An 11,008-nucleotide genomic window follows, 5' to 3' on the forward strand; every position below is an offset into this window, starting at 1 on the left:
TTGATGCTGAACTTGGGACGGGCTCGGACTGAACGTGTTTTCAAATTATCAATCTCAATCAACTATTCATTTTCTTTTTCCAGTGTTGAATTTTTCAAAAGTCGTGAAAAAACATTATTAAAATACCGTCCAACAATGTTGAATTGCTGTTTATTTTTTGCATAATATATATGAAAAGTCTCTCTTTTGACAATTATGCAATTGAATGTTGAATGAAATCAGCCGTACACCTTTCACCCAGAAATTTATCTTCTGCTGAACAGTATGACGAATAAAAAGAGATTGAAATGCAAAGAGTCCACAAATTCTATCCAATCATACCCACCAAGAAGCACAAAACTAGTCATGAAACTCATCATCTGCAAAGGTGCAATTCAATATCTTGAACTCTTTCTTATTCTCTTATTTTCTTGTTTTTGTTTCAAGTTTAGCATTGCCATAGACACCATTACTCTCAGTCAACCCATCAATGACTCTGAAAGTATAATCTCAAGCAACAAAGCTTTTCAATTGGGATTTTTCAGCCCTGTTAATACTACCAATCGCTATGTCGGTATTTGGTACAACAACATCCCTGTCAAGACTGTGGTATGGGTAGCTAATAGAGACAGGCCTTTAATAGATTCTTCCGGGACTTTGATGATATCCGAAGATGGCAATCTAGTGGTTTTGAATGGGCAAAAAGAGATTATTTGGTCATCTAATGTTTCAAATTCTACAGTGAATTCAAGTGCCCGCTTGTTAGACTCTGGGAATCTTGTTTTGGTAGATAACTCAAATGGAATGAGAATATGGGGGAGTTACCAAAACCCTTCAGACTCATTCTTAGAGAACATGATGCTTAGTAGTGATAGAAGTACCGGTGAGAAGATATTGTTGAAATCATGGAGAAGCCCTTCTGATCCATCCGTTGGAAGCTTCTCTGCCGGTATTAGTCTTTCAACCATTCCAGAATTCTTTGTATGGAATGGCAGCCATCCATATTGGCGAAGTGGTCCTTGGAACAATCAAATCTTTATCGGAGTCCAAGACATGACTTCGCTGTATGGTAATGGTTTTAATGTGGTAGATAACCATGAAGGAACTGTATCTGTGTCTTTCACTTATGCAAATCGATCTATGTTAAAATACATTTTCTTGAATCACAAAGGATCTCTTGAATCACAGAAACTGACTATGTTTATGGCAAGTGTGGGCCATTTGGAAGCTGCAATTCAAAGGACTCACCAATTTGTTCCTGTTTGAGAGGGTTTGAGCCAAATCGCATAGATGAATGGAATAGTGGAAATTTTACTGGCGGGTGTGTAAGGAGGACAAATTTGCAGTGTGGGAGGAACGATAGTAGTAGCCAGGAGAGTAAAAAAGACGGGTTTTTCGTGCTGACGACAATGAAAGTGCCAGTGTTTGCAGAGTGGTCACCGGTTCTGGCTAATTATTGCGAAAACCAGTGTTTGAAGAATTGTTCGTGCACCGCTTATGCATATGACGACGGCATTGGCTGCATGTTATGGAATGGAAGCTTAATAGATATACAAAAAATTTCCAGTGGTGGGGCAGATCTTTACATTCGCGTGGCATATTCGGATCTCGGTAATATATTGCCTATCCATATTCTTGTGCTTAAACTCAACCCTTTGTAGTCAAATTTCAAGAAACGTTAGTACTTTATTAGTAAATTGATGATCTTACGAGGGAAAAAAAAAAAAAAAGGGTGAGAAAGATCAATAATATTGTGGTCCATTTTACTTGCACTATTTTGATGGTTGCTCTGTTTTGCAGATAAAAAGAGGGACTTGAAACTAGTCATTGTGATTTCAGTGATTGTAGGGTCAATAATCATTTCCATCTGCGCGTACTTCATATGGATGGTGATGGTTAAACAACGAGGTACAACTAATTTAATCAATCTGACTCATAAATTAAGAAAATATTTTCTTCTATCGTGTAGTAGCTAACCTAGAACAAGTTTTTGAATTAGGATTCAAAAAGAAGTTCAACGAGATGCTATCATTTAAGAGACTGTTTCCAGAATACTCAACTGAAGCGTCGTTTGAAGATAATTTAAACCAAGTTAAACTTGAAGAACTACCACTCTTCAAGTTTGAGAAACTTGCAATTGCAACTGACGAATTTAACTGGACCAACAAGCTTGGACAGGGTGGTTTTGGTCCGGTGTATAACGTAACAATGATTGCTCACGCTGATCTTGAAGTTGTTTTGTTGACAAGTGAAATAATTTGGTGTTTGTTTTAGGGGAAATTACCAGATGGACAAGAAATAGCGGTGAAAAGGCTTTCAAGGTCCTCTGAACAAGGGCTCGAGGAGTTCATGAATGAAGTTGTGATGATTTCTAAACTCCAACACCGTAATCTAGTTAGACTCCTTGGATGCTGTGTTGAAGGAAAAGAAAAGATGTTGGTCTATGAATACATGCCAAATAAAAGCTTGGATGCATTTCTCTTTGATTAGTACAAGTAAAAGCTCTTAACGAGTTGTTGCTTTCGCTAGATTACTTGTTATCTTAACTATCTGAACTTACTGTTTTACCAAAATTAAAACTTCTATCTCGAAATCAATTTCATTTGCCTTTTTCTCCCACTTATACTTTCTTTTGAACGACATTCTTTTAGATCCACAAAAACAGAAGCTCCTAGATTGGAGTAAACGTTTTGACATCTTTGAAGGGATAGGTAGAGGCCTCCTCTACCTTCATAGGGATTCTAGATTAAGGATCATTCATCGAGATTTAAAGACAAGTAACATTCTGTTGGATGAAGAGCTAAACCCTAAAATTTTAGACTTTGGAATGGCAAGGATTTTTTGTGGCGAGGAACATCAAGCCAATACAAGAAGGGTTGTTGGAACATAGTAAGTACATGTCTGTTTCTCCAAAACTCTTCATTCTTTCAATGTGGAGCCTCTTCTTTCTTATGGGATTAATTTAACGCAATAAAATCAATTTTCGCTTGATGCAGCGGTTATATGTCTCCAGAATATGCAATGCAAGGGCTTTTTTCAGAGAAATCAGATGTATTCAGCTTTGGTGTATTGTTACTAGAGATTGTAAGTGGAAGATGAAACACTAGTTTTTATGATGATGAGCATTCTTTGAGCCTTCTAGGATATGTAAGTCCACTTGATTCATTTGCGTTTCCTAGTTCTCTAATACTCCAAGGTTTATTCATTGTCAAGACCTAACTTTTACATGCCATATTGCTGTTAAAATTTCAGGCTTGGAAATTGTGGAATGAAGATAACATTGTGACTTTAATAGATCCAATGATATCTTATCAAGACTTCAGATCGGAGATTTTGAGATGCGTAAATGTTGGACTACTGTGTGTACAAGAATTTGCAATAGATAGGCCTACCATATCCACGGTTCTTTCTATGTTAAATAGTGAAATTTCATATCTCCCAACGCCAAAGCAACCTGCATTTACTCAAACACCAAAGAGTCTGTCTTCACAGGAAAGCCTGAGTAGATGTTCTAGGAATGAACTTACTGTTACAATTGTTGATGGCAGGTAATATCTCAGATGTCGAGATGATTATTTTTATTTTTTATTTTTTCCAATTTCATGCACACAAAGACTTGCCATTGTTAACCACTCGCATCAAGTGGTTTACTGATATATACCTATCCACAACTATTTTTGATATTCTGTTAGTGCTTATTGGACAAACAATTACAATTCAAATCTTTGTGTGAACACTTCTATTTCAAGATTTGTTTTTTCCTAATCTGGAATTTACTTCTTGTTGAATTTTTAAAAATTAATTTTAATAGTTTTTTGAGTAAATTGCAACAGTAGTCCCTGTACTTTGCTCCTTGTATCATTTTAATCCCTATAGTTTCAATTGGCACGATTTCAACCAAGAATTTATTATTTTATTTCAATTTGGTCCAATTGATTATAACTCTTCTTAGCATTTTTTATGAAAAATATGTATATAAGTGACATATGTCATATTTTTTAAAGAAAAATTATAAATTTAGAAACCTTAGTGAGTTAACATTATTCAAAAACACTAACAAGATTATCAATTGGACCAAATTGACACATTTAAAATTAAGGATTAAAATTGTGCCAATTAAAAGTATAGGGACCAAAGTAATATAAAAGGTAAAATGTAGAGATCACTAATATAAGTTACCCTAGGTTTTTTTTTTTTTTTTTTTTTGAGGTAATTAGCTCATTTTAGTACTTCAAGAGAGTGGAAATAATATTTTATGCGGTTAGCAAAAGAATAATCTAACTTGGGATACAGAAGTACCTGCCCTAGCTGGATATTTGAAGAAACGAAGTTGACTTTGTCGCATTGAATCACCCAAATTACATTTCTTCCATTAACATGTCAAAATCAATTTCGGCACGCCATTTGGTAATTAAGCTACCTTTAGAGATGCTACTATTGGAAGTATTTTATGTAATTGGCATACCATATTGACGTAATATACTTTTTACTTATGGTTTACAATATGAAAAAAAGAAATGCTATATAATTTGATGTGATTGAACACTCTCTATCTTAGACTGAGTACAAATAACTTCTCAAATCTTACTTTTATCACATAATAAACAATAAATGAAAGAGTACCGCATGCACGTCAAATCTGCTATGTGGTGTACTCATTCTCCATTATGACAATGCTTCCTCAATTAATTTATTGGTGTAAGCCTTATTTCAATAATTCCAAGAGGTAGACTAAGCCATACAAAGTTTGTGAATAATGGTTTCAGTACCAGTGGGATTATTAACAGTACTTTTTTTTTTTTTTTAAGAGAATGTTAATAAATTTCAAAATCCATTTCGTCGTCCAGTAGCGACATGCATGATCTCCGGTTCGAATCTCCCAATGAATCATTAGAGATTAGCTTGGTCCTTAATTTAATTTCAAGCCTCCAGGGATTAGTTCTTGATCCTTTAGATACAAGATAACTCAAGTCCAAATGAGCTAGGCTAAACGAGAGACATCCTGAATTAAAAAATAAAATAAAATAAAATAAAACTTAGGGTAAATACTAACGACATTATCAAATGGACCAAATTGACACAAAATTTAAAATTAAGTGTCAAAGTTGAACCAATTGAAAATGGATGGACCAAAATAACGTAAGGGACAAAATATGAGGATCATCGGAATAATTTTCCCTAAAAAAATTTACAAAAACATGAGGGGTTGAACCCCCACAGTTTTTTCCCTTTGCACCCCATTAAATGACTTGCTTCCCACATGTTTTTGTAATTTTTTTCTCTGTCTCACTGTACTGTAATTCTCCCATTATAATTTCAGCTTGACTATGAGGACTTATTCAAAGAGGAAGCTTCACTTCCCATTTAACATCATTTAAACAATCTAAAATAAAATTGTTTAGCCTAAATAAAATCGTAGAATCGTAAAATCTTACCATTTGTATTAGGATTCTGAGCTTTCATAGGGAAACATTCTAAAGCTACCTTAGTAGTAATTGACAGAGAAAGAGAGCCAACAGTCAAACCAGGGCGTTGCTATTTCTGATCTAGGATGCATTCCGGTAAGGTCTTGTTTTCAGATAAATTCACACACAATGCCCTTTTGGATGACTTTTCTTCTTTCTTCTTTCTTCTTTCTTCTTTCCTAATTTGCCTTCTTTCCCATTCCCAAGTGTCCTACCAATTTTGCAAAACATGATATCATCATCATCATAACTATATGGGAAATTTTTTGGGGGGCATATCATATGTCTCCAAGGTTTTAAAAAGCAATATTATGTAACGGTTGTAACTGTTACATAACGGTTATAGGAGTAAGTGCTACCCGTTGCACCTGTTTTTGCGATGTGATGGAAATTCACATCTGTAACGGCCGCTTCAGTGTTACGTAACGGCCTTAGCGGTGCCATAATGGCTATAGCGATACCATAACGGCCCGTTATATACCATTACACACATTTACAATATTCTGAATAACTTCCTTGAAAGAAAAAAAAAAAAAAAAAAGCTTACAAACTATACATTATACACATTCTGCACATAAAAAATATACATTATACATAGTCTACAATATTTACTAGTTCAAAAATAATTTTTGTTTATGACACAATTTTTATTTTAATAATCATTTCATTTAATAATTGTAAATATTTTTTATTTAGTTAGTTCAGGTATTGGTTAAAAATAAATTTGTAGATATTTAAAATCAATCATTCTTAAACAAATAAGTAAAAAATTTTACTTATTTAAATAAGAGGTATATTATGGATTTATGACATATAAATTTGTTAGGTTTTATTCTTGGCAATCCCGTTTGATAAAACTCCTTTCAGTTATACTTATTTTCGCACTTTTTATTTCAGTGAGGTTATGAGTGTTTAGATGCGAATCCAACCCGAATTGTGCCTTGCAGAGAAGTTTGTGATGCTAATACTTTCAAGATTGCCACATCGCTGATTATGACAGGGATCGAGCTGCCCCGTCAGCTCGGGGGGTCTAGGGGGCAGCGCCCCTTGGCGGGTCCGGGGCATGTCCGCCCATCCTCGCTTGAACGAAGGAGTCCTTGCTCGAGCGAAGACTGCGTCTGGCAAAAAACCTGAAAGAGATAAATGTGCGCTCGAGCGAAGCTTGCGTGGCTCGAGCGAAGCCACTTATGGAAAACACGCGTTTTTGATCCCTCGCTCGAGCGAGAGAGTCGTCGCTCGAGCGAGCTTCGCGATTCAGATTTCTATAAGTACGGGTTTCTGTCAGATTTTAGGATTACTTCTCCAGATCTTCTTTTTGGATATTAAGGTTTATCTCTGAAAATATTTTGCTAGTTTTCTTTGATGTTTAATTGAGTATTCAACTCATGGGTTAAGAAGTTTACATCAAAGGATCGTTTGTTTAATTCTATACAAAAGAGAGAGTTGTTCTTCGGTGGATTCTGAAGAATTCGAGCCTGAAGCTTTGGTGGATTCTGGAGTGGCTCATCGTCAAGACAATTCCAAGGTGATGACGGTGTTGGAAGAGGCACATAGAGGTTAGTTCAATTCGGGCGTGGATTCGCTTGGTAATTGAGATTATACCTGTGTAATTCCTTTATATCTTCTTAGTGGATTGTTTTGTGGCTGTTGCTCGTGGTTTTTTTATCACAATTGGAGGTGTCCAATTGTGATTTTTCCACGTAAAATCGTTGTGTCGAGTTGTCTTGATTGTTTGATTGGGATTGTTATATACTGCTTAAAATTGATACATAATCACAAATCAACATCTAGGGGATTTCTAGATTTTTCAGTTGGTATCAGAGCGGGTTGCTCGTTTGTTTTTTAAAACTTTTGAGCGAGATCTTGTTTGATTTGTGATAATGGATTCAATTCGTGAGGGAAATTCTATGGTTCGACCACCCCTACTTGATGGATCCAATCATTCGTTTTGGAAAGCTCGGATGAGATCGTTTTGAAATCTATTGATGAAAAAGTTTCGCAATCTGTCATGTATGGGTGGACTGAACTGACGATTACCGTTGATGGAGTAACTTTTCCCAAACCAATCGATAAGTGGGACACAATTGATTACCAAAATAGTAGTTGGAATAGTAAAGCTATTAATTCTCTCTTTTGCGGTGTCACACCTGAAGAGTTTAGTCGTATTTGCAATTGTGAAGTCGCAAAAGAGGCTTGAGATATCTTACAAACTATCCATGAGGGCACTCCTTCTATTAAACGCTCAAAACTTCAAAGGCTCACGTCTAGTTTCGAAAACCTTTCAATGAAAGATAGTGAGACATTTGACGAATTTTATGCGAAGTTGAGTGACATTGTAAATTCCAGCTTCAATTTAGGTGAAAAAATACCAGAATCCAAAGTTGTGGAAAAAATTTTGAGATCCTTGCCCAATCGGTTCTAACCAAAAGTTACGGCTATTGAGGAGCCTCAAGATGTTGACAACCTCAAGCTGGATCACTTGGTTGGAAATCTCCAAACTTATGAGGCACATAGGAATTTCAAAAAGAAACAAAAAGATATTGCTTTTAGTAGTGCTCATAGAGTTGGAGAGTATTCTGATAAGGATTGTGAGATAGATTCCAAGATTACGGCTGCTTTTGTTAAACAATTTAAATTTTTTTTTTTGAAAAAGAATCCTAATCTTTTGGAATCTACTCATACCCATAAATCTAAAGGCAAAGATAAACTCAAAATTAATTCTATAGCCAAGAAGGAGAAAGGAAAGATACAAGGCAACTCTGAAAGAGTCCAATACTATGAATGCCAAGGATTTGGCCACTTTGCTTCAGAATGCCCCACTCATCTGAAGAAGAAGAAAGCCCTCCCTATCACTTGGGATGATGAATCAGAATCTGATGAAGATGAAAGTGACAACGAAGATCAAGGCGAAGAGGGACATAAACAATTCCTTGCTTTCATGGCGGCTTCCGAAACTGAAGGCCGAACAGAGTATCCGAAGAGCTTGGTTGAGAATGCCACTGATGATGAATCCTCGGGAAGTGATGATGAAGAGCTTGAGCAAGCTTATGAAAAGTTGTATAAGGAATCTCTTAAGTTATCCAAATTGAATGACAAACTCACTATGAAACTCACAGCATGTGAAAGTGAGAATGTCAAACTAAAGGAGGAGATTTCCGAGGCTAGGATTGATGCCATCAAGATAGCTAATGATCGACAAGCTCTTTGTGCAAAACTCTTATCTTGTGAGACAGAGAGGAACGAGCTACAACAAATCAATGCAATATATGAAGAAAAAATTGAAACTCTCGAGATGTCTCAAGTTGCTTTGGAAAAACTAATGATCAAGAAAGAGGAAGAACTCAAGTGTGCTATGGCTACCATTGGTCTTTGGAACAGAGAATCAAAGACTTCGGACAATATCATTGGGTCTCAACAAATTTGTTCTGACAAGAGTGGCATTGGCTTTGGTGATAACAAAGAGCAAAAACAAAGTGCATCTACGTCTCATGGTACAAGAACTCAAGGAAAGGGAGAACAAAAAATTCAATATAAGGATGGACTTCTCAAACTTCCTAGAGTTGGTAAGGTAAAAGAAAAGAAGGTACACCCTGTACACCCTGTTTTTATTTGTCATCATTGTGGTATGCATGGTCATATTCGCCCTTATTGTTATAAGTTGCATGGGAGAGTGTCTCATAAAGATGGAAGAAATTCTAACATCTAATGGGGTAAGAGACACTTCATTGGTCGTAAGGAGGTTAAGGGTTGTGGAGAAGTGGTTTTGGGGAGACCCTTCTAATCCTGGGGGACACTTTTGATCCTCTTCTAGTCACCTGAAAAAGAATGAACACTCCGGCCGGGGGTGCCAGAATTAGCACTCCGACGGGCAAGTCAGTCTCCCACTCAAGATTGCTTGTATTCTAAGTTAAGCCCAATAATTTTCACATACCTTTCTCAGTCTGCTATTCCTCTATTTATACTCGTTCCCTGTGCCTCGGGGCAAGGCCCACTTTTCACTCATTATTCTTCTATTCCCTCGGCTCCATAGTTCAATAACTATTCGGCCTATCTATCTATTTTATTCGACATCCTGAGCGTTCCGGATAGAGCCGAATAGTATCTGGCCGGAATATGTTTCTAATTCTTTTCAATATTCGGCTCCCACAATTGCCCCCCAAACACTCCACTAGCATCATCTAGTCGGCGAGGTTGGCTTCTAATCTGGGGAGACTAAAATTCGGTGGTTAATCCTCTTCCCGATGCGTGTCGGAACGCGTATACGCTTTTTGGTCATTATAACGCTTTACCGCCTCATTCTTGCTTCTCTCGCATTTATTATGATTTGAAGCTTAAGTCCCATCGAATACATACTTTTTCAAATTTTTTGAACCTTCCAGACTGCCAATCGGTATTTCTTCTCTAGCGTTTTCTACAACTCCTATCCGTCTTCTCCTTGTTTCCTTTGCCTTTCGTAAGTCTTCTTCTCTTTTCTTTGAAATTCTACTTTCCGTATTTATTTTTTTATTTAGAATATCCTTGAGTCCTCACTACAATGGCTAAGCATTTGAAAGACCTCCTCTTCGAGGATCGAATTTGTCATACCCAAAACTCACCCCTAGAAGTTTGGGCATGACCACTTCAGTAACGGACACTTAACCTGTTATATATATATATATATATCATATGGGGCCTGAACGGAAGCATTAAAAATAAATAGATAAATAATAATGAACAATTAAACTCCATTGAGCTATTTCTACATGCCAGGATCTCATTCATCACATGCATTATACCGGATAAATAAAGTTCCAAACTATATCCCAGAGTATGTACATACACATTTACAGTTATAGCCCTACAGTCGGGCGCATACAAAGACAAACATGAAAGGTATATACAACAACCTTAGATGGACACTCATAAGCAAACTAACATCTTGACAACTCAAGAAATTAAATGACTTAAACAGTGCCTGAACATATGAAGGTTGACAAAAGGAAGTGCCGTCTTGGCTAGGACTGACCGCCTGATTGGTAACCTACAGAAACAGACATAACAGAGGGTGAGCTGGCTCAGTGAATAGTAATACATACATAAACCAATGCTTAACTTGAAACATAATTCATATCAATGAATAAAAAGGTGCAGAGTTCACATAGTTAGTCTGAATTTGTGCAAAGTACATAACGGCCTTAGGCCCAATCCTGCAACATAAACATAATGACTATAAAGCCTTTGAAACATGGTGGCACGAGGCCCTTGAAACGTGTGGCACGAGGCCCTTGTAACTTGTGGCATAAAGCCCTTGTAACATATGGCACTAAGGCCCTTGAAACGTGTGGCACGAGGCCCTTGTAACTTGTGGCATAAAGCCCTTGAAAATGGCATGAAGCCCTTGTAAACATATTGGCATTAAAGCCCTTGTAACATATGGCACTAAGGCCCTTGAAAATGGCATGAAGCCCTTGTAAACATATTGGCATTAAAGCCCTTGTAAATGGCATGAAGCCCTTGTAAACATATTGGCATTAAAGCCCTTGTAAACATAATGGCATTAAAGCCCTTGAAAATGGCATGAAGCC

The 11,008-nt window shown here is 36.7% G+C and overlaps 1 pseudogene across 1 annotated transcript; it reads left to right on the forward strand.

Moving 5' to 3' along the window:
• Positions 1-213: 213 nt before the first annotated feature.
• Positions 214-3,701, forward strand: LOC145798831 (G-type lectin S-receptor-like serine/threonine-protein kinase At1g11300; annotated as a pseudogene). Its single transcript, XR_014340540.1, has 7 exons — positions 214-1,590; positions 1,780-1,887; positions 1,979-2,181; positions 2,254-2,491; positions 2,631-2,868; positions 2,976-3,126; positions 3,232-3,701. The product of XR_014340540.1 is annotated as a G-type lectin S-receptor-like serine/threonine-protein kinase At1g11300 (transcript).
• Positions 3,702-11,008: the final 7,307 nt, after the last annotated feature.

Source organism: Camellia sinensis, chromosome 9 (genome assembly GCF_055761805.1).
Source record: "Camellia sinensis isolate YWXY chromosome 9, ASM5576180v1, whole genome shotgun sequence".
Classification (NCBI taxonomy): Eukaryota; Viridiplantae; Streptophyta; class Magnoliopsida; order Ericales; family Theaceae; genus Camellia; species Camellia sinensis.